The following is a 22,297-nucleotide window of genomic DNA, read 5'->3' as shown; positions in this document are numbered from 1 at the left end:
CTGGAGCACAACACAGCTCTGGTTGAGTATTTTTCAATTAATTGTTCATCTGTTTGATTGACTGTGCAGCGGTGTTGATACGATGACACCGGTTTAATCTGCTCCATGATTGGAATACATTTGAGGCGCGTTTTACCTCCCCCAGGCACACTTTTCACTGTTTTATTTTATTTTCATGTAGGTGTTAAACCACAGTAAAGGCCGCGTATGTACAGGCACCTATTCTTTTCTGTAAGAGAACTAGAAAGTTCAAGTCATGGAGTGAATTTCAAAGGCAGACGCCAGGACAGCGACACGGGGCTGCCAGGGATTGGTGAGCAATCAGATAGGGCAGAATTGATGACCTGGCTCAGGATGGATTTCTTGGAGCGGGCTGCCAGACCGAGGTAATACTTTCAGGCTCTTATCAGCACTGGCATAAGCTGAGTGCTGCATCACCCACTTCCCAGCGTCAGCTTATTATGAGAGTCCATGATGTGTGATTGCTTGTACTGCCTTTGTGTGTCCCGAGGCCTGCGGGCACCGGACACAGTTGGCCAGAAGAAAAGGAGGAACGCTGAGGGCCTCTTGTCAAAGTAAATTCTGCACAACTCTTGTAATGACGTTTTGCAAAAATAGGTATTTGGCAACGCTTCCTGTGACTTACAGGCTGAGGTGTCAGTAAAGGATTTGTGCAAAGTTAAGAATAGACAGGCACATATACGTTAAGCTAAAAGATTGTTTTGCTAAAATATATTAAATTTAGGAATGTTTAAGACTATATACATGTTCACGAACATTACTTTTTAAAATATATTTACTGAAAACTGCATGGGAGGCATCCTGCAGAATAGAGCACTTAATAAATCTGAGCTCATACAGGAAAATAAACTGATTATTGGCTTATCAAGTGTAAGGGATATTTGTCCTACAGGAATTTCAAACCAATTAAGTTAACTTAATTAGCATTATAAAGTCACCAATTCATGAACACTAGATTCATTCTGCATGATAATGCAAAGTTCCCTGATAGCTCCCTGCAGCTCCGCACAGAGCGGAAGCCCGCGGCTTTGAGTCCAGGTCTTCCCATAAAAACAACGGCGCCTTTAACCTTTAACCAGGCTGCTGATGAGGATGAGAGAGCGACTAGAGACCTCGATCTGCATCCTGCCCCGGCAAATCATATCAAACGGGCTTTTTTTCTTCTTCTTCTTCCTCTTCCGCAAATAAACAACGTGGTTTTTTAGACGCTTGGACGCCGAGCATCTCTATGGTAACAGTCCTCTATTATCGATGATTGGCCAGCCCGTGGGAATGTCTCCGTTCCCCCGGCGCGGTGATTGGTCGGTGGGCGGGTCCGTGCGCCCTGACGGGCCGCAGCGTTCCGGGTTATTGTCAGTCTCGGCAGCGCAGCACAAGGGCAGGACCGTTTCCCGGAGCTGCCCCGAAGCAGCTAGCTCTTCTTCCCAGACGTCACCGTTTCTCATCCGGTTATCGCGCCGGAGAGAGTCCCCTCGGAGCGTCGCTGTCGAGGTCGCTGCTCAGCCTCAGCTGGACATCTCGAGTCGGGAGCCGTCGGAGAGACGCAGCAGAAGCCGCGGAGAAAGTGACGGACGGAGCGGAGCCCGATCACCGGGATTTTTTTTTTTTTTTTACATCGCACCGGTTTAGGATATTTCAGGCAGCTGCTTTGCCACCCCGGGGCTTGGTTTTCTTCCAGCCTGCCTTGACACATCATCGCTCAGATAACATTTCTAAACACCCGCGTGGTGCGTTTCTCCTGAGGTGGTCCATAGCGAGCAGGCGCACCACTTTAAGCCCGTGCGTAACAGCGCTGGCTGTTGGAATACTGCGTAGCAGTTCATCCATCCATGCTTTTGAGTGGCATTTTTTTGGTATTTGGAGGTATCTATAAGTGAAAAGAAGAGAAACCACGACAATTTTTACTTTGTCCCCAAGGATAAACGTTGAAAACCCGAAGCGCACTTGGTGCGCAATCCTTCCGCCGACGCTCCTGAAATTACCGACCTGCGCTTTTGTACTCGACCAAAAATTGGCGACCGAGTCGAGATAAAAAGGGCAAAGCTTATTAACTTTGCATGCCAGAGGCCAGAGTGTGGAATCTAATCATCGGGGTTACCGGTTATATTCGCATACCATCGGAAGAAGAGGATAAACTTGATCAACATTTGACATCGACAAAGCGTCTGCTGGATTTTGGAGAACAGAATGAATCCGTTTTAATTGAGACCACAGAAGCACGAGGCAGATTGCTCAGTGAATGCTACAATCTGCATGGAGTTCTAGTCTGCACTACGGAGCAATTTATGGTAAATATATGTTTCTGGTCATTTCTCTCTACCTCCTGCAGATTCCGATCGGTTCGGGTCATTCTTTGTAACCATTAACGTAGTTACGGCCGGAGCTTTGCTGAATCCCGTCGGGATGGTAACCAGAGGAACACGCATATATATATTTAGAGGACATGATGCATGTTTGCAAAGGCTCCCTCTTCACTGGATGCTGCCCACACAACGGTGTCTCCGGTTTGAAGCCTTTTGTTGCGCGTATGACCCACAATAAAGGAAGTGTTGTAAAACCGACTTGTTAGAGAGCCGCTCCCGAATGGCTCCAGGAGCCGCTTTGATGTGGAATATTGGTCTTTTCAAGTATGGGTAGCAATTAAGTGGATTGTCGAGGGTATCGCACCGCGGGCACCACAGGCAGGAATATGTGTCGCTGGAGGAGTTGCTGCTCCGAGCAAAAGGTGCGACTTTTCTCCTCCTGCACGCCCCCGTGCGTCACTGCGTGTGGGGAGGGTGACTATAGTGACTGCTGCAATTAGTGATCGTTCACCCTGGAGTGGTAATGATACAATCTTTTTCTACAGAGTGCATGCATATTGTGACAGGCTTTTAAGCAGCACACTTCATGGAGATGCGGGCTGACTGCTGTAAACTTTTCACTTTGTGCGATGATGAAGGTGATGATGATGATGATGATGCATTGAGATCCTCAGGCACTTCGTCATTGTCTGGTGAATTCTTCTGCAAGCCAGAGCCTCGACTGCAAATCGAAAAGCGCCATTATATTGAATGCAACTGACGCATGCTGATAAAGTTTAGTCTGTTTCCACTCCTTTTTTGAGCCTCGTGGGTTGCTGAGGTTGCTTTGCAATATTTAGCTTCATCGCTCACACCGCACATAAATGAGCCTGCGCATTATGCTGACTGTGCAGTGAAAAAAGGCTGCACACGGTATGTTTTATCATTAGACTACAAGCATCCTCCCAAATGAATCTTCCTCGCTGGCTCCAGTCATTCTCTGAGCAGCCCCGCAGACAGGCAGCTCGCTGAATGTAATATGGGCCCCCTACAGCAGGGTAGGCGCCCCCACAGTCAGGGCACCTGCCATCCCGGCTGTATTGAATAAAACATCCAGTGATGTATGAGGCAGGAGCTGCACCCGAGGGGGCAGAACTGCCTCATTTACTTCCTCCACTCTGCGCCTATGACCTGCTGAGCAAATTGTGCTCATATTAGCTCTGCGGCTGCTCCTCACCTAAACAAATAGTCTGCAGCATAATGCTTGCTTTAACTCAACATGAAGGTTGGACGAGGGAGAACTGAATGGCAGAAAGGCTTTAATATCTAGGTCACTGAATTCCCTTTTTTGAGTTATTTTCTGGCTTGAAGTTGGACCTTTTTCCTGTTGAACATTGGACCTTCATGTGTCCTGCTGCAATACGTTACTCACTCTTGATGTTTCCTGTTGCTCTTCACTCTTGTCTAACAATACAAAAAGTCAGGTAATCCTGGAAAATATTTAAAAGAATATTTTTTTCAGCAATTTATTCTTACTTGGTGATGAAATTATGAAAACTTAAATTACTAAAGTTAAATCTAATTTACTAATTTATGCCTGAAGCAGCTGGGAGGTGGAGAACGTATTTTAGCGTTCCATTAGTAAAAGTAAGACGAATGCATCAAAAGAAGCCTGGCTTTTTAACATTTTTATCAGTTTGATTGATTGATAGCGTTTGGGTTCCATACCGTATTCTTTGCTTATTAAAGTGCCTCCCTGAAGGGAATAAGTGAGCTTCAGTCATGAATATCGTTAAAGTCACTGAAGTTTAATTTCCTGTGTATTAATCTTTTTAGTCCCTGCATGGTTTGATTGTCTCCACATCCAGGGACAGCCAGCCAGACTCATTTTGGCACTTTAGACTAAAATAGTAGATATAAAATGTGTGTGTTTGTTGCTTAAGATCTATCCCACCTTGAAGTGTCTATATATACATGACTTCATTCTTTTGTGGTCTATAGATGAAAGTGCGTCTTTTTATTCACACAAATTAAATGATTTTCTGTCTACAGTCCACTTGTAGAAATAATTCACATGATGTAAATAATAATTTTTCTTTTCTGCTGTCAAAGAAAAGAATAGACAGGCGCTCTTAGATTGTCTGATACGCACAAAGCATCTTCTTTGTTAATATCACCGGACACTTAAAGGAACATGAACGTTGGTGTCACCAGCAGCTCATTAGATGCCTGATCAAAGTGATTCATTTCAGGAAACGTCTACAGCGGCCTTTTGTTTTTAAACCTTTTCATGTGCAGGCAAACCAAAGAGACGTGCCCTTACTTGCACTGGTACAATATTACATGATTTGACATAAACTCTGTTGTCCCTGCAGTGTGATTTGTCTTTCACATCAGTACTCAGGATGTGGAGACAGAGTGTGGAAAAAAAGATGCATGAAACAAACGCATTACGCAGAAATGACTGGAGCAACAAACGCACCCTTCAGCCAGTCTGCAGATGAGTAGAGGTAAAAACATTGTTCCGTTTCCGGCAGAGATGTTCGCGTGGTCGGGCTTTCAAAGGCGGGAGAAGCAGGAATGCTTCAGTTTGTGTGCGTTGTGTTTGCAGTTCCTTGACATGTTTAGCTGCTACAATACCTCCAACTGCACACTATGTTTGCGTGATTATTACCTTCATATCGAGCAACATAATGCACACATCTGAAGCAACATTGAGTCAAATGTGTCAGTGATTTTTTCTACACCTTTTTTAAGCCAGACAAATACAGACTACAGGCATTTGATTGCCAACGTGCCCCCCCGCAGTGTTTCTGATGAGTGCTACGCGTTAGCGAGACGCCGCGTGGTTCCCTGCTCATTACCCAGCTGAGGGTTTCCTGTTGTTTTCGGCAGTTCGTAAAAGATACATCAGACCACAGGTCTGCTCTTGTGATCCAACATCTACCACACAGATGTTGGCAGCTCTTTGCCATCGTTATCCGTAGTCACTTAATGCGTGACGGACAGCGCCGATCCGCTGACCTCCTCCCTCTCCCTCCGCCCCCACGTCAGACTGAGTGGACGTCACGCCTCACCAGGCCCGAGGTTAACGTATGTGCCTTTAATTTGGAAAGGTTGGCGCGCACAAGTTGTTTTGTTTGTAAACGTTCTCGTGCGTGGGAAACGCAGTCAAAAGGAACTGGCATTTATGTGTTTAATGAGAACACTAGCGCACAGAGGAAGAGTCCTGTGCTGTTTACTCCATAACCCAAACATAAAAGGGAGCGAAGCCTTGCTCCTCTTTTTTTTTTTTCTCTCCAAGTGTGGTTGAATAAAGAGAATAGAGCAAATCTGACAAGCTCTCCAACAGCAAATTTGCTCTCTTTAAAAACAATGCCGCTCTTGCCTTCCTCATGGTCACATTGATTTGTTCTGGGTGACAGTGCAGGCTGCTGTGAAATCACCCCACCGCCATTGATCTGGAGGAGGAGGGGAGGCAGGAGAGCCTGGCGACAGTGGGCAGCACGGGGAAACCCTCACAGTGCCCTCCTAACCTCAACCAGTAATACAATAAAAGCCATTTATTCCTATCAGATCAGCGCCTGCTGTACTTCTTCAGCCACTGTATTGCAGTTTGGTCTCCACTTTGTTTTGGATGACCGTGCGTGCGGTTTCATTTTCTATTGTTGCGCCACGATGTCTCACGTTATCAGCTGAACTCTTTATTAGAACTGTTTTCCATGCTAGTAGCAAGAGTGTTTTATCTCACGCAGGCCCCTGATTAATCTCTCCCTATATGCTGGTGTACTTTAATCTCGGATAGGAGATATCTGATTCTCCTCGGCTATTGAGGAAGATCAAACTTTAGTGGAACAAGGAACTGCACATCATCCTAATCTCCATCTCCTTGCACTTTGGTTGACTGCCCTCCCTCGGGCTTTGTAGCTTTCTGCAACGGCAAGAAATACATGAGACTGATAAGGTGTTTAAAGTTATTCCCTGTTAACTCTGGGCACGGCGTTGCATCTCTGCTGCTAAAGAAACAGCGGGTTAAAGCAAGGGAATTGATTGACACTTACAAATTGCTGTTCTTTATAACTCAATTGTGCAAAACTTTTTCATAAGCTTTAACTGGGGTTTCTTCACAGTTCAGTCAGTCCACAGGAAAACTAAAAACATGCTCGCCCCCCCGCTCTTTATTGACATGCAAGAGATGTGTGACTCGCGTCATCTGTCTATAATAGCCTGGAGGCGAGATACCGTCAGCTGCGTGCATGTGGTAAGGTTCAATGCGTTTGATTACACCACAGTCAACGCAGGAATTAGCTATTGACCGCCATTTTCCTCCATTTCGCTCCTCCGTATCGCTGCTGAATAATGGTAGACATTATGCTGACCCGTATCCGGACTGTGACTGGCTGGATGCATATTGTTGCAAATGGAAAACACTTATGGAGTCTCACGCCTCCCGCAGACGGGTTGTGTCTGTGACAAAAAGAGGCTATTACCCAATTCTAAGGCGGTTGCTATAAGGTAATGAAATTTCCACTGACAGGAGAAAACAATGTTGTCTGGATTGTAATGACAGAAGCCACATCGCCATTTTCCCCGAATTCAGTGTGAATGCAACACAATTTAATAAAAGATTTTTATCATTTATTTCCAGACCTTCCAGCTGCATCAGGCAGCGTAAACTGAGGCTTGCACAGATAAAACTCATTCAATCTACTTGTTGAATTTTAACCAAGCCGGAGACCATTTACAAAGCAGCCGGCATTTATCCCACAGGGAAACGTTTATGTGTTTGCATGGGGCGGGTGCAGGTCAGCCATATTATTAACATAAAGCAACCGTTTCCTTAATCTAAATGGAGGAGTAGCCTGGAATTTTCATCATTTTCTCCTGTGTTTTTATTTGGGTTGGAAATCCGTGGGATATTAGGCCCCGAGGCCAAAGAGCTTCCGCGTGTCTGCCTCCACTCGCATACAAAAACATAGGAACATTGACATGAGGACATGTATGGTCACAGACACACACACACACACACACACACAAGCGCTGTTTTATTACCTCCTGCCTGCTGCTGGAATTGCTTTCTTCCCTCGAGTGAGCCAGGCAAAGCCGGCTTTATTGTGTTAACCTATTTGTGTGTCAAGAGCGATTGCAGCGTTCTTTATCTCTGTTTGTATTCGGACGGGGAGACGGCGGAGAGGGAGCGAGGAAGAGGGAGAGAGTCGCGGAGGAGAGGGAGGGCGGGCGTTTGCACGGGAGCCAGGGAAGCCACCGGAGTTAGACGGATGGCCAGTCACCCCGCTCCACTCTGGAGGATAATGACTGGTTGCTTAGCAATAACCCACCGCCACCTACTTCCAGACTCACATCCAGAGTAATCACTTTTTTCCTCAAAGATTTCATATATAATTATAAGCCCTTGGACTGCCTGTCCTTCGTTAATAGGACTTTTCATTTATTTAGCAGAGTGGGTGGAGTGTGAGATGGAATTTGAGCTCCTGGTTATTGTAGATGTGTGTGTATATCAGCTTTGTGTTAAGCAGTTGGTGGAGTTTGACCAGGGTTACTATGAGGCCATATTTCCAACTAGATAGCTGCTGCTTTACAGCCTTTGACCTGTGTAATGCTGCAGCAGCAACGTTGCATCTGCACACACACTCATTTACTAACGTTGAGCAGAGACTGAGTGCTTCTTCTTGTGAGCTCTTACTTTTATTAACATTTTTATTGAGTTGAACAAATTGCTGACATTTTGCGGCATAATAAACAGCCCGGCCTGCTTAGGAAAAGAGAGTTTTGGTGGAAGTGACTGGAGTCTATCCAAGAAGTTCAGCTCCTGATTTGCAGTGTTTATTCAGCAGGTGACAGCATTTGATGCTGCAGTGTTCCAACATTTATTTATATATATATATATATATATATATATATATTTTCTAAGTCTTTTATGAAATCTTGATCCCAAAGCCGGATGCCGTTAATCTAGTCTTTAACCTGCACCATTCTCCACGAGGTTCCTCTAATTTTAGTTAACTGTGGTTTTAAGTGGCAGGATAGAGGTGTAACCTCTGAGCATGACTCCAATTTAAATTTCTTTTCATTACCATCAAGTCCAGAGTTGTTTTAATGCTTAGCCAATTATCCTCTCTGCTGTTAAATAGATTTTTTTTTCTCTTCCCTCTTTTCGTGAAGTAGAAAAACTATACAGAAAAATGCCCTGTGAAGTTCATGTTAAAGCTCTTTATGATGATAAAAAGTTAGATGTTTTGACTTACACCAGCGTAGCCAGTTGCCGTTTCATACAACGTTTTGGGGTAAATTACAATTCACAAAACAATCTGTTTTGGTTCCTGAAATAATGTCAGCCGCTTCTGATATCTCCCCATCTGTGCTCTCTCTCCACATCCCGTCCGTTGCCATCTTCCCTTACCGGGCTCATGCACCATCGCTAAGAGTGACAGCTCTGCACGTCCTGGGAACTTCATACAGATAAACTAAACATACAGCGCTACCCCCCCCTCCCCCATCTCTGTGGCATGCTTCTGTGGCTGCGTCTCTGGGAACAGCTGTCCAGCTGTCACCGCAGCCAGCCAGTCAGCCGCTTTCCGAGGCAACATCTGTAGAGACTGAACGCACAAGGGCAGCCTGCCGTTCTCTGCTCCTCCCCAAAGACCATGAAAGTGTGTCGAGCCTTTTGGCTGCACGATACCACTGACCACGTCAACCGTATCGCTGCGTTTGGATTGAACATTATCTGCTCCGCAGTGCCGCTTGCTGCGAGCCGTCAAACGTATCATTTTTGTTACTGACTTCCAGTGATCTGACCCCGAAAAGATTTTAAATTATTACAGCAAGTTCTTAAAAAAAAACAAAAAAACCTGTGACTGTACAGCCCAAAGAATAAACACAGCCCATTATGGTATCCATTAAAGTGTTGTCTGTGTGTGTGTGTGTACGAATCCAAATCCCAGCGAGCGAGGTGCGATGGCCTGGAACTGACGGGGACCCACTGGGAGAGTCTCTCCTTGATGTGGGTCCCCAACTCCCCCTCCCACTCCCCCGTCTTTTCCTCCTGGCAGCGGAGTGACTGAGAGGGGGGGGGAGCGAGTGGGGAGATGAACAGAGCACGGTCCCCTCTGTCAGCCACAAACTAGGATCAGGGAGATCACATGGGACTCTCCTGGGATGAGCAGAGGGAAGACGGGAGAAAGCAGCTGTTCGGTGTTTTTCTCGCACTCCTCCGCCAGCTCACTTGTGGGTTTTGTACCCTCTCTCGTCTTCTCCGAGGCTGTCATTAGCTTCTGTCATGCTGCTTTTATTTTCTTTTTTTTCTTTTTTATTGCCAGGTTTGTCCTTTTGCATAAACATGGATGAGATAAAAAAAATGCCCTTTGAATGTGCCATTACCAATCCGGTGCCTCTTCTTGTGGTCTTTAGGAACTTTTTAAATCCCTTGATTTCTTCATCAGTCCTCTCAGGCGCGCCGTGCCACTCCCCACAGACAGCTGCAGACTCCTACGTGCTCTGAGCGAGGTTTGATGGATCCTGTTTACTGGAGCTGAGAGAATGCCTGGGTATCTCAAATTAAGTGTCACTTAAAGCTTGTCTTTTAGTCGGCTTTCCATTTTGTTCCCCCATCTTTAGTGACAGCACCGTGCTGCCAATTGTAACCGGGATTGAGAGGAAGACATTTGGTGATTACACATTCTGTCACGATTTGAGGGGTGAAGCCGGCAACTTCAGGCAAAAGCAAATTCCATATGGATGCAGTGAAGTCGCTCCACCCATAGTGCGTTACGCTCACACAGCCCCGATGACAGGGGAAATCGGCTGCTCATGACTTATCGTTTTATCATTCAAATTTACCCTATTGACGCTTTCTGCCGTGATTGACAGCTGGGTATGAAAGCCACAGCCATCTCAATAGAGCCGCGGCAGCCAGTGGGTAACCGTGACAATGGCCTCTGCGTTTTGCCTTGTTTTCACCCTTTTTCTGCTGTCACAGAAACCTCTCTGATTGCTTCTCTGCCAAGACAGCATCCTATTAATCTTTTAAATTAGGGCCGCAGCACAGCAGTATTGTTTGCAGGGGAAAAAAAGAGGACCTTGTGAGACCACATTCAAAAGGGGGCAAATGGGGCTGAATCCCCGTCATTGTGGCAGGAAATCTGTGCCTCTTTAAATATAACGATATTAGAAATCCAAGCGCTGCTGCGGAGATGGATGGTTGCTGAGCTCACTGGCCTCACCTGATAACTGCGCTCCCTTTCCTCCAGGTGCATTCTGTGCTTTCAACTCTGAATAAAAGCCTCAACCCAATGTGTGTTTATGGCTGTTTCCTTTTCTATGAACTTATTGATTTCACCCTTTCAGTGTGGTTGAAACAATTTTTATTTGTATTTATTTTTTTCAATACTGCGCTCAAACAGCATAACGGGGGTAGAGTCTCAGATGGCAAAACATTGATTTATTGTGATCTTACTGAGGGAATGAAGAACAGCTCTACCCAACAGTACTTTTGAAGGAATTATTTATCAGTGTCCTTACATACACGTATGTTTCCATCCGAGCTATCTGGCCTCTGTCTTAAAGTCTCTCTGTACTCTGAGTTCACTTGGCTTTTGTGTTTAATTAGGTGTGATTTGTGAACATTTCCCAGTTGGCAGGCGCTCTTTCTTTTGGAGTCTCTGTACTTTCTTGTCAAGTGGTTGTTAATGGAGGATTGCTGCGCTGCTCCTGACACCTTCTGCTTTGTAATGAGACCCTTCCTGTATAAAACAACCTCATAAACCAAACCTTTTTTTTAAAGGATAAGGAACATTTGGTGGCTCAGTAGTTGGGATATTTACGACACACAGAGATTCTGAAGTTACGGGATCATCGTAAAGGTCTACCGTCAATGTGTCTTTGTCTCGTTTTTCCGGCCATAGAAACCCAGTCAGGCAGAGCAACATGGACGACTAATTGACTCCCAGGTCAGAGCCACATGATAGCAAGACTGCTGTTCAATGGAAATGGATATACTTTCCCCTACAGAGCGCTGTGACTGCTTTTGTGATCATTTGTGTGATCACGCACCCGTGCATGCACACACGCATGAGCATTTGAGCATGTAGCTATTCATTGCACTTCCCCTTCTGTCTCTCAATCGTTTCTGCACTTTTTGAAGACCCCGAAAATGATCCAATTAATAACTGCTTCAGAACAATACAAAATAACAATTGTCACAGGCTTTATGAAACTTTACTGTAATCTCACATGATGCTGCTGGGAGAATATTGATGTACTCTGAGATATATTGAGTTTGAAGAAATCAGACCAGCCTTTTTTTTTTATTAATGCATTTTAATAAATAATTGCGGTCTGGTTGTAGACGACACCCCCCCCCCCCCCCCCCCCCAAAGTCATTTTTATGAAGCAATGTTCTTTGGGACTGTTTTGCAGTAGTAAAGGTATCCTCTATCTGCCTGCATGTATATAACCTCACTGCAGTGTTGCATCAACAGTGAAGTTGTCTGTTTTTGTGCACAAAGACAAGCGTCCGTAACTGTTGTCCTTGAAATGTGCGTTAAACTGCAACTGTGATTCTTGTGAACATGCAAATGTGTGCGCGCAGTGTCTTTTTTTGTTCGTTTGTTTTTGTTCTTGTTTGCAGGTTAAACGGAAACACTGCTGTCCCACTTTCACACACAAGCCCCCACCTCCTAACGCCGATCCCAGCCACACGCCTCCTCCCCTCCGCCCGTCATCCCAAATAGATTCTCTCCGTTCCTCCCAGTTCCAAAGCGCTCGCATAGCTCGACTGTGTCGAAGCATGCCCCCCTCCTCCCTGACCCCCTCCTCCTGCAGACGGCACTCTTGACCTGCTGCCCCATTGTTTCCAGCAGGGATGGATGGGGAGCCGCCTCTGCCGGCGCGATCCTTCACTCAATGGCTGCTCCATCTGTTGACTGCGTGACTCTGGGTTACGAGCGGGGATTTTGCTCCGTCTGTGCAGGGTGTGAAAGGAGGGTATCTCAGGGGGCTTCCTGAATAGGGGTTTAAAACTGCAGTAGCAGGGTGTTGTGATACCCCTCCCACCCCACCCCTCCACCCGTCATCTGGGTGTGTGTGTGCAGGATGAGAGGCCTTCATTGTGCTTGTTCACAGGCCCCTAGGCAACAGGGTCACCTTGTCCCCAAACAAATGCTGCCCTCAGTGGGATTGTTGGCAGTGTGTGTGTGTGTGAGGGGGGGAAGTGAGTATTTGAGTATTAGAATGCATCATCAGGAAGAGGGCAGAGGCCTTGGCTGCGAGGACATTTATCTAACATCTCTGCCTTTTCACATCAAGGCCTATTCAGTGCTTCCCATCTGCATCAGGCTTTCAAAGGGCAGATAGAGAGACGCTCTGCGCTGCTTTACAGGTCAAACTGCTCTCTGAGCGTTTAGACCAACGTGGCTGCCTATGTTGTTTTTTTGGTTTATCTTGTGTATTTAGCTTAGAAAGACTGTTGGTCCGAGTATTGGGGACAAAAACAAATCTGTGGCTGTTTTCACTGCTGGTTCACCTTCTGTAATTAGTGTTCTAAAGTCTGCCAGATATTGGGGCTGAGGTCACGTGTCTGTCTGCGGGGGAGTTTTCATTTGCCATTTCCTGTGTAGTGAAAAGAAGCAGGACACTGACCTTTCAGGATCTATTTAATTTATTCTCTTAAATTTATTCTCCTTTTATTCCCGTCAATTTAATAGAAAAAACTCTTAAAGGTTTTTACCTCCTGGAAAGATAATTTTAATACAGATCCAAATATATTAACGTATTTATTTACCAACTACACTTTTATTCTCCTTCATGCCCTCACTTGTTTACATGGTGTATAATTCAGCTGAATTTTAATCTTTGTTATCTTTCTTTAGTTTCTATCCAACGGGGGTCCCACAAGCGCCCTCACCCGCCTTGTGTCCCGTTCTTTTTCCCTTTATCCACCGTGTGCCGCGGCTCCAGCAATGAGCCCCTGAGCCCCTCAGCTGTCCCCCCAACACACCATTACATCAGTTAACATGATTAAACTATCAGGATCCACTCTCCTTATGTCTCTTGCAAATATTTTTCCTCCACCCCAGGTGGAGGAAAGACAAAGTGAGCCACGGCGTCGGGCAGAGAAGCAGGCGGTGGGTCCAGGCGTTAACCCCCCCCCCTCCAGCAGACAAGACAGAGTGACGCGAGGAGGGGGTTACTGAGTGGAGGTAGAAAACTGCAGTGACAGCGGGATGAATAAATTGAAAAATTCTCTCATTGTAAATTGTCTATGACTCGTGACAAACGATCTGATAGGCGAGCGGCCCGGCTTCCCGACGCATCCGTCCCAATAGAGCTGTGAATAACTGGTCTATCTCCACACTGCTTAGCACTGGCCCCGCGCTTAATAATTCATACAGTGTGAAATATTTTTCCCCGGTACAGATATGCCAAAGAGCTGCCGCCAGCAGGCGGGGGCGGTGAGGGGCAGGGGGGGGGGTCCCTGCGGTGCTAATTTGGGGGATGGTGGCTTGCATGGATTTCTAAGGGGTCTCTAGTTTAGAAGAGACGCCTCAGACACGTTCGCTCCCCCTGTTTGCTCTGTCTGTTGCAAAGAGCTGAGCTGTAGAGAGCGAGAGAGTGCGGGTGACATTTTACTCATGGCTGATCTACCAGGGACGGAGGAGGCACATACATTTCCATTTAAGGTGACTGAACACCGTTATCGGTGACTGTGGGGACAACGGAAGGCTGTAAACCTGCTAAGTAGTTTTTGCTGTTGGCCCCTGTGAGTGCTGTGGTCACAGTTGACACAGTGGCAGCAGGTGTCTATGGGCACCTGGTGTGACTCCTGTTTCCATCAGCTGACTCCTCCTGCCTCCGGCTCCTGCAGGAGCTCAGCATCCGAAGGCAGCTATGAAGATCCCTCAGCTTCTTGTCCCCTTCATTCAAAGGGCTGAGCTCCCACCACCTCATCCCACACGTTGATGAGCCCAAAGCAGTCCTGGCCATGCTCACACGTGGGTGCAGCCGGGTAGGCAGATATGTACTTTTGCATAGTGTCATGATATGTGTGTCATATTCTGTGCAATGGTGCTGTGTGGTTTTGTCTGGGTTTTTATCTGCAGCAGTCCTGCACAAACTGGGTTTTTATGGTTTGCATTCAGGCCCTGATACCAATTATGCAAACTATTAAAAATTTAAGCAGGACAGTCTTTTATAATTTAATCCTAAAGTAATAGATTCTATTAAAAATGCATGAGAGGAGATTTATAGATGGAACTAGAATTAGTGTCTATCAAAGACTCCAGTCAAGGATGCAGGGGGAATGGTATTGCCTCATTATTCAAATAGGATATGATCACTGTAGAGCAGGAGTCCCTCCGAGCCGCAGCAGAGCTCGCTGGCCACTGTGATCACCAACAGGGGGAGATTGGTCGAGCCCGTCAGAGGAAGCTTCCCTTTTTTCTTTTGAAATGAAACTGATTTTCTGTTTTAACTTTCAATGATGGGGATTTGCGGTGAGACCGGGTTGGTTTTAAGCATTCTGTTTTAGTCTTCTTGGGTTCATCCTCTCTGGTGGTTCATGTAAGGTTGTTTAGTCTTGTCATTGCTGAAAGTGTGTAGAAAGTGTTCAAGCATGAGAACAGGAAGCCTGCAGTGGTGTAACTTAATGGCTCATGCAATCGGCCCACCTTTTACTGGCCTCTGTGTTTTTTCTGGTTTACACCACACTGGACAGGTGAAAAGCAGAGTGGAGACTTTGCACAGTGCTGTTTTTCCACAAAGCAACCATTTGCAGTGTTTAATTTTTCCATCTTTTCAGGCTTTTTGTACCCCACGTTATCCCGTCCTAGCATGGGAAGCGCGCTTAACAGTGTTTCTGCGTCACACGTTTTGAAGTACACACATAGCCGTTGAATTTCACTCCCGTATTGTGAGTTGCTCCAATAATTACAGGTAGAAAACTGCAGCAATTAAGATTCCAAAACAGCCCCCGAACGGGCGCTGTGCTTAATAATGTGCTGCGAGAGGTGGATTGAAAAAGCCAATAAAAACTGGAACCCTCATGAAGCTTATATGGATTTTAAGTTCTGCCTCTGAGGTAAATTCCTCGCTTTTTTTTTTTTTTGATGTAATGGTTTCCTGTTTATGGAATAAATCCAACGGGCTTAATCGATCATCTCCGTGAAAAGGTCAAGAGAAGAAGCTCTGGTGTTTGAAGTGCTTATCCCATGGAGAAGTGCCAGAAATGTGACACCTCTTTATGAGTGCGGGGCGGCAGGCAGATTAGTGACGGACAGGGTGGCCCAGGGGAATGATTTAGGGAGATTCAGCTCTAAATACCCTGTGGATATCATGGAGAGAGAAATTATAAACCGCCTTCCCCCAAATCCCTATTTTCAACAGAGAAGCTTATTAGTAGATTAAAGAGGAACATTTAAAAAAAAATAGAGCGAAAATGAGCAGGGTCTCCGCTGTTGGTTAAAGGTCAACAAAAGTTTCTCCTCCTCTCCACCCTCCATGTCTAATGTAGCTTGAAGTCGGTTTCATCCCTCTGCAGTCTAATCTAATCTGGAGTGGGTGGCTTTGGGCAGCATCTGTGCTCCAAGTTGAAATAGGGCTTTCTCTCCGGCTAATCCTCTATCCAGGGATCACTCAGTAGGGTGAAGACAATTACCAGCCTGCTCTCTCATGCTAATGGAATCTCTAACTAGATCTTACAGAAAGAGGAGAAAATAGACCGAGGAAGAAGAGAAGCGGGGACAATGGCGCAGAAAGATGACCCAACTAAAATGGGTTTTTAGATTACCATTTAATTATTGATAGAGACCCAGTTGTAAGGCCTAGGGTCAGGGTTTGGAGAGCATTTTCTGAGCGAGGAGATAGATTATTAAGTTATTTTGGTGTGTGGATGGAGGGTTGTCGGGCCAGGAAGTTGCTGAGACGGGACTGATGTCAACGACATATCGGCAGCCGTGTGCCAGAAAGTCTGCCGTTCACCTTTTTATCACCTGCCTCCAGCAAGGTGTCTGGAGTGGTTTTTAAATTGCATTAATATGCAGGAATTTATAGATTGCCTCCCTTGGCATTTCTGCAGGGAGGGGAGGAGAGTATTACGGTCTCCATCTGCACTAATTACTGGGTCTTGGCAGTGTTACCTGTCTCTTGTGAAGGACAAACCAAAAGGCACGAGCAGCAGCGCACAAAGCAGAAGGAGCTCTTCTACTGGGGAGTCTTCCGGAGGAGGGACGTCTCCGGGGCATTGTTTAACGCTGGTCCGTTTGATGTGTTGGGAGCCTTGAGTACCATGAAAATATCTCCGCCAGCAACATCAATAAACTAAATGATTTTGTCCAACATTCTTTATCTGGCTCAGAGAGAAAAGCTAACAGGCTGTGCACCTGATTTCCGTGACAGTCGCACGTTCCGTGTATATCTTCTTTTAATCCCTTTTGGGAGGCGCCTCACACTTTACGGCAGCTCCGGTGTGACTCTGAACGTGTTGAAACCAGCCTTGTTCTCCCTGATGTGTTTTTCTGAGACTTAAAAACGTGAGAGCAAGACTTTGGCCTAACAGATGAGTCCAAAATACATGAAAAGCAAAAGATAATCAGTCTCTTCGCATGCTCTTATCTCCGGGATGACCTCGCTTCTCCGTTCTCTCGGCGTGGCTGGTCAAACTCACTGATAACGGGAACCCTTATCAGTTGGCTGTTATGGAAATCGTCCACCATTTTGAATCACTAAACCTGTCCATTCTTTCCACTTCCCCCGATCACTGAGCAGTGACACCAAGACCTTGCCTGTGAAAACACAAGATCAATGCTTTAACTGCGATGTCCGCTGCCCACTGTGAGTTTCTCGGGTTTCTGTGCCGCTCTGTCGGCCCATCAGAGAGACTTCTTGGATTGCGGCTGCACAACAACATCTTGCCGGTGTGTTTGCACCAGCTGTGCCTTTTTTTTTTTTTTTTTTTTTTTGCCGGCAGGTGATTACCAACTGGAGACTCCCCTCCCACTCGGTCCAATCGGGTTCCCTCTGCTGCCGTGGTCAAGGCCCGCTTTGAGAGGAAGCAGGACGACAACATCTGGATAGCGCACATTATGGAGCAGAGGGAAAGGCTTCCCGCGTCTCGCTGACAGGAACGGCAATGTGGAGAAAACATTTTTCCAGGAAGCTCTGCTGTGAGCGCTTGTGTCATCCTCTCTTTTATAGTCCGTAATATACAACCGAGCAAAAAATGGTTTTGTCACACTTCAAATATATCAAATGAGATCAGTGTGAACATTTCAACTGTGTGTTATTCCATTGCCTTGTGGGCTTCACAACACACTAATGCTATGCATGACCGACAATTGGATCCATGACACCCTCCAGAGGAGGATTGCGGAGTCCTCCTTCGGACCATGGGGACGGGGGTCACCTTTAGGCTCTGCCGCGAGAGATGTTTGGAGTCAGGCAAGTGAGAGAAGAAATCTCATTGTTCGGATTGAATTGTATTCCATTGATTTATTGCACATCGATTAATAAGCGCACATTTGGAGGTAGGGCCACTTTACGTGACGGTTTCCGCTCTCTCGGTCTCCCTCTTTTCTCTCGCCTGCTCACTCCATTTCATCATAAATTGAAATAAGCCTTTCTTTGAAGTTCAGGAGCCAAGCCGAGAAATGACAGCACCACAAACAATGAACACAAAACAAAAAGACAATGAACACTGTTTGAATATTCAAGTGAGCCGCCATGAGATGGGTAGACGAGGAAAAAAGAGCCCTTGTTTTATTGTTTCGTTAAGCCGTGAATGGACCTGTCTGAGACAATAAAGGATTGTGTCACATTGGGATAAGAAATTTTGCAATATCAACAACGCTTCACAAACGGTACGTAATAAGGTTTTCTGGGGAAATCTAAATCCTTGCATGAAAAACAAGAAAGCACAGCTTTTTTTTTTTCCCACATTTGGCTGATATTAGTTTTGACTTATGTTGGAAATTCCTGCCTGGTGAGGTTGCATCATGCAGCGGAAGTGTTTTTCATTTTGTCACCGTGATATTGAATTAGTTTTTAATACAGCCAAATGTATCTCCAATTAAATGAAAATGGTCCTCTACAGAGGTATTTTGTCAACGGCAGTCGCTTGGTGTATCCTCAGGTGTATCTGCAATCAACAGTTCAGGGAGCGCCAGAGCTGCGCTCCACATCTATTCAATATGTCACAACATACGCAGGGTTCCTGCGTGAAAGCCGTATTAGATGACAACCGATGCTGCCGCCTCGCAAAACAATGCAACAAAGGCTGAGGCAATAAGAGGAGAAGAGGATGTGCTTCCCCTGTGGTTTGTCTGACAGTCTTAAGCCACGCTGTCATTGCTCAAAGTCCCTCGCTGGCACCGGCAGGCGCAGAGAGGCTCCGTCATGTTGTAAGAGCACCTTGCTTGTACTGTGATGCAAACCAACTCCTATTACAAAGGGGATTCTACTAGCGTGGGACAGCAGGCGTGTGGGATTCAGACTGGTGATTTGGAGCACAGGATATACAGCTTTTAAAATCAGAAATACAAGGTTGTGTCATTTGTTATTAGTGGTGTCTTACATCTTAGTCCTCACTGCTGACTTGAGGTAAAACAAGAAATGATGTGCCACTCTTTAAAGCTACAAATGAAGTAGTCTAGAGCTCTGATGCACTGTGCATTTAGACTTTTGTCACATAAAGCTTTATGACTTAAATATTAAATATTTAATATCCATGTACATTGTAGCTTACTTTACTATGAATGTTGGGATCTTCCATACCAGTTTAATGTAGCCTACAGTGTAGGTGTAAAGAAGTGTACAAATTCTTGCATTATTTATTTTGCGGTGAACTCAACCTAAAGCTGCCGTGTACTTCAGAAGATTACAGACTCTGGTTGTTTTTCCCGTGATTGCGATGCTTTCCTCAAGAGCGTGGTGAGCCACTTTAGTATATAATCAAGACTGCTTGCAATAAAGGTTAAATATGTGGAGGCATCTGTTTCAAATTAAAATCTCACGTAGAAGCAGAGTATGTTACTGTTACTACGTGAGTTGGACCCATCGGGGATATTCACCTGCCCCTCGTCCTTTGACACCTGGAGACTATAATCTAACAAAACAATGTGATTGATGGACATGCCACAGTAAGGCTAACATTTTATTTGAATGCCTCTAAGGTAGCTGGAAATATACTATAATATATTGAATACAGAATAATAATTCTTTTACAGGAGCATCAAAAGCCCTCAGTATTCGTAACACATCCACATGAATTTGAATGTAAATTAATCTCACTTTGCTGGATTTCAGCTATCGCCATTTTCTACATTTTGAATGTTGCCTCACAGACATGAAGGCCCACAGCCGTCTGAGGCTGTTATTTGCCATTAATGAAACCTCACCCAGCACAAAGATGCAGCAGTTGGCTGTGAAGTCAATTAGTCCTCATTGCTATTACAGAGTTGACATTAGTCTAGGCAGGCGTGTTTTGATTAGAGATGACAGACGACTCGCTGCTATTGGACTGCCAGACATTCCTCACCCTTCATCCCATGGCTGATTCTATTGAAGCTGACTGGAATATAGAAAGCTAACAACCGAGTGGGTTTGCCAAGATGCCCTTCATCTGCAGAGAGACCCCTCATAAATACAACTGCACGGCATACAAGGTTGTGTAAGCTCCAATAACAGTGATATGCTGCATCGTATATATAAGAATGCGCTGCCAATATGTTATTCCAACGCTCTATATCATTGCAATAATGCCTAAACTGTAGGCTTTTACACACAATGGCCTTTTGTTGTGCAGGTTATTTATTGTGCTGGTGTGAGGTTGTGCAGAGCTGGTGGGTGAGCGCATCCAGGGGCTTGTATTGTTTGGGAATCAGTGGCTCTTGTTTGTGGAGCTGGGAGGGTTTGTTAACAATGCCTTTTTTTATGTCCCAGAGTGCGTGCCTGTCGGCAAATGTCCCCCTCAGAATTTTTTTGTTGGTGTGTTTTGTTGTTGGTGTGTGCAGCAGGGTTGGCGAACATAACCCTCTCGTTGTGTGCCACATCCAAGTGGACCAGTTTAATACCAGGCCCATGTGAGCATTGTGTGTGTGTGTGTGTGTTTTGAATTTACAATATGGTTGCAAATTATTTAGTGCGGATGGCTGGAAAGTACCGAGCTGAGGGGGTTTAGTGCGAGTCCTCCCTAATGGAGCCTTTCACTCTCCCCCCATTCATGTGACGGCATGGTGACGGAGGAGGGGGAGCCGGGGATTAAGGGGGCAGAGGTAGTGCCGTGTAAAAGAAAAAGAAAGGGTTTGAGTGTGTCGATTGGATTAACTTGTTTGGGCTTATTAAGAGGGGAGACACAGCAGCTTGTTAAAAGCATTGCATAGGACGTCCCACAGCGAGGCGGCAGGGTCACCATTCAATTAGGTGGAAGCCCCGCCTCGGACTCATTGTGGAGTCTGCCAGGCTTCCAGACCACGGCTGGTCCTCCACGTCACTCCAGACACTTTAAGGAAGACGGTCAAACCTGTGTAGAAGCTGTGCCGTTGGCTTTCTGTAAAAGTGCTTTTAAAAGTCTGTTTCAGAAAAGGATTCCTCTTCTGAAAAATATCAGCATGGATTTTAACGCTTTCATCTCCTGTGCTATGAATGACTTTGCAAACCTTAAATTACAACATTTCTCCCTTTTTTTTTTTATTTATTTTTTCTATGCAGATTAAAGAATGCAATTCCTGCAGCTGTGCACGTGTCTATGGTGTGGTACTTTCCTCTTGTGGTAAAGGTAAATATAGTACAGCGACAGTATGGTTTGAAAAGTAAAGAAAAAGGCGTCAATCAGTTCCAATGTTTTAAATGTCAGACATCCTACATGCTTCCATCCACCACACCGTCCTGCACGCCGCAGCTTTCAGCCCAGCTACCTAAACCAAAGACATGTAACGTGAACATTATTCATAGGTCACTTTCTTTTCTACGAAACCTCATTTCATTTGACAACACTTGAATGTTTTCTAAAAATAAGCAGCTATGCAAGTCCTTTGCGCTCAGACGTCTGATCAAACAATAATTAATTGAGACTGAATGAGTCTGACCACTCTGTCATCTTTTGGTACAGTTTTACCCCTACGTCAGCGTAGTGTGCTTCAATACTCCGCAGAAGTCTCAGCTGCTTCATTCTTTCGTTGACACAAAATGTGTGTGGCTGGAAAACACACGTACTCACTGTCTATTCACCCGTGACCACCCTGTTTCACCCCACACTTGGCAGGATGCTTATCTGGGCAGACAGCTTTGGGCGTGGGGAGCCATCTCCTCTGATCTCCTCTGCAGTTTAAGAACCTTTTAACTTAGAAATAGCCCTCTGCCAAGCCCACCGCCTCTTGATTCCAGCTTATTCCCTCATCTCAGGGGACTGATCTTCCGCCCCCATCGCAAACCCTGCAGCCGCGTTGGCCGAATGGGGAAAGAGCCGATAGACATCCTGGCTTTTGAGATATCCCCACACTGGTGTAATAGGAGACTAGTGAGTGGATTTGATGAGTGAGTGAAGTGCAGGTGGGGGTTTTCTAGCGTGTGTGTGTGTATGTGTGTGTGTGTGCTCTCACACCAGCACCATCGCAGGGATTGACCCGGGCATGACGGGCTGTTTTTAGGGCAGCTGAATAATGGGTCAAAGGGTTTTTGGTTTGAAGATAATTTTGTGCCTCCTGATAGACATCTGCTAAGTAGGACAATAACCTAATAGGAGGAGATTAGGAGAAAGGAGAACATGACAAACAAGCCAAAGACTTGCTCCTTCTGCCTCGCTCTTAAAGTCAATAATAGGAGAAAATTGGTTCTTGAAATTGAATTGAAAAAAGTGGATCTCTTTCAGCGAAGTATAATGCCTCAGAATACATTTGGTGAGCAGAAAATGGAGAAAAATGGAGGGTAGTTACACGATTGTATTTCATTTCAGAGCGGGAAAAACTGTGGAGGTATCCCCCATTAAA

At 45.6% G+C, this 22,297-nt stretch overlaps 1 protein-coding gene across 2 annotated transcripts in view; it reads left to right on the top strand.

Annotated features, from left to right (window-relative positions):
• The first annotated feature begins 1,359 nt into the window (after positions 1-1,359).
• Positions 1,360-22,297, top strand: part of fam222aa (family with sequence similarity 222 member Aa) — a 41,882-nt gene continuing 20,944 nt past the window's right edge. Inside the window, exons 1-2 of one of the 2 annotated variants that reach the window (XM_040195919.2) lie at positions 1,377-2,309; positions 21,021-21,087. The gene's annotated coding sequence lies outside the window, so the exon portion shown is untranslated. Of the gene's footprint in view, positions 2,310-21,020; positions 21,088-22,297 lie in introns of both variants that reach the window. The other variant, XM_040195918.2, reaches the window with a different exon arrangement.

This window comes from Gasterosteus aculeatus, chromosome 13, assembly GCF_964276395.1.
Source record: "Gasterosteus aculeatus chromosome 13, fGasAcu3.hap1.1, whole genome shotgun sequence".
Taxonomy (NCBI): Eukaryota; Metazoa; Chordata; class Actinopteri; order Perciformes; family Gasterosteidae; genus Gasterosteus; species Gasterosteus aculeatus.
This window is presented reverse-complemented; position numbering and strand designations above follow the sequence as displayed.